The sequence below is a fragment of the Penaeus chinensis genome, chromosome 41 (assembly GCF_019202785.1).
Source record: "Penaeus chinensis breed Huanghai No. 1 chromosome 41, ASM1920278v2, whole genome shotgun sequence".
NCBI lineage: Eukaryota > Metazoa > Arthropoda > Malacostraca > Decapoda > Penaeidae > Penaeus > Penaeus chinensis.
In genome coordinates this window covers 4,110,943-4,113,442 of record NC_061859.1, presented here as the reverse complement: position 1 = coordinate 4,113,442, position 2,500 = coordinate 4,110,943, and positions in this window count along the sequence as shown.

Genomic DNA, 2,500 nt, shown 5'->3' with positions numbered 1-2,500 from the left:
TACTACTACTACTATTACTACTCCTACTACTACTACTACTATTACTACTCCTACTCCTACTACTACTACTACTCTGTTACCACTACTACTGTTACTACTACTGCCACTACTACTACCTAAACTTACTTTTACTACTACAACCACTGTTGATGTTATTACAACTACAACTATATCTACTTCTACATTACCTCTACTTTTACTACTACGGCTAATAATAATGATGACAATAATGATGATGATAATTATAATAAAAGTAATAATAATGATTTTAAAATATAATAAAAATCATCCTAGAAATTACAAACTCGATATGTATTTACAATTAGTTATCAACAGTCTATCGAACCCCATTCCTTAATTGAATCTATCGGCTTTTGCACAAAACTCCTTTTAATTGTCGTATTTCCCCCACAATACTAAAATAACCAGACAACTAGACTTATATAATACAGATGTAAAGGTTGTTTATTATTTCAAAAATCATAGAGAGGAGTCGTATGCAATGGAAAGCAATGTAATAACTGAATGCACCGAAATCATAACCAAAATATACATTGCAGAGCTGGAAGCGTCACTCCAATTCTTCAAAAACAGGGATACCTCTTGTTAAATCGAGATGCCATTTAAAATTATTGTATGGTTGTTTCCCCTGAAGCCACACACACACACACACACACACACACACACACACACACACGCACACGCACACGCACACGCACACGCACACGCACACGCACACGCACACGCACACGCACACACACATACACACACACATATATGTGTGCTAATACGTTTTATTTCATAGTGAATCACGAAAACGTAGGCAGAAATCAAAATCCAGTGTAGTGACAATTTCTCTCCTTGATAACACTCTCTGCCACTCCCTAATAAAAAAGCGCATTTTTTCCCTCTCTTCAGGAAAATGCAGATAAGTTAATATCCTGCAAGAAAAATATTTACTGAAAGCAAGTGCACATGTAGTCAAAGGGAAATAGAGATGGAAGATGGAAAAAAACTGGAGTTCTATCTGTCTGTCTGTCTGTCTCTCTCTGTCTCTCTTTCTCTCTCTCTTTCTCGCATTCTTTTGATCTTTCAATCTCTCTTTTTTTTTTCTTTTTTCATATTATTTCTTTCATATTATTTCTTTCATATTATCTCTCTCTGTCTCTCTGTCTCGCTGTCTCGCTGTCTCGCTGTCTCGCTGTCTCGCTGTCTCGCTGTCTCGCTGTCTCGCTGTCTCGCTGTCTCGCTGTCTCGCTTTCTCGCTTTCTCGCTTTTTCTCTTTCTCTCTCTCTCTCTCTCTCTCTCTCTCTCTCTCTCTCTCTCTCTCTCTCTCTCTCTCTCTCTCTCTCTCTCTCTCTCTCTCTCTCTCTTGTCGACTTCTTTCATTCATCTATTAATCCGTACTATCTTCTTCCTCCTTCATTATCAGGATTATTTGGCAGCAAAGCCCCGCCCTTTTATATGGTAATGCTAGAGCACATCACACGACTTACCGAGAATCAGGTATCAAAATACTTGATATTACGGGGGGGGGGGGGGGTGTAATTGCATGTAGTAGGTACGTGAAATATGCCGGAAACTTCAAAGGTTTGTAAGAAAGAAAAGGACTGACTTACAACATTGAAAGGGTATTTTTTTCTATAGTTATGAAACCCTGTAGTGTGGTATCTTGCTAGCAAAGGTTGGTTTTGCGCATCTTACTGAAATAACGTGATTATTTAATCTCGCATCTCGACTGTTTCCGGAAATTTATTGATTATTCTTTGTACTTTTGTTTACAATCACTGTCTGTCTCATATCTTCCAGTACTACTAATATTCATTGTTCTTTTCTGCCTTATCTCTTCCTATTTTCACCCGTAATGACTACTGCATATTGTATATGTATTTCATACCGAGATAGCACTACAGAATAGCATAGGAGGCGCGCGCATTTAAGGAAATGATTCAGCTTTTCAGTATTTTCATGGACTTCTGCTGTGCACTTTGATTAAGCTCACTTCTCATATTACCGTTTACTTGATTTCATTTAGTTCTCTCAGGAAACCTTCCAAAGCAAGGTCGTCCTGCAACTTTGCCTCTGAAACGTTGCATTTTATCCTGCGATAAAGGGAAATAAATAAATATTAAAGAGATTAATCACGCTCTACCGCCATCTCCATTGCATTCGCGACGTGCAATTGCTTCCTTTGCACATCGCCTCTCCCTTCCCCTCCGCTCTGCCTCGAAATTCATGAGGTTTTCCTGTCGCTTTCATTGAAATTCATTTTGACTGGGCAGCCCGGCCTTGATTAGATTTTATGGCATGCGTAGAAGGGCTTCGGTCAAGAATAAGGAGAATATACATACATACTTATATATATATATATATATATATATATATATATATATATATATATATACATATATACACACATACATGTGTGTGTGCGTGTGCGTGCGCGTGTGCGTGTGCGTGTGCGTGTGCATGTGCATGTGCGTGTGCGTGTGCGTGTGCA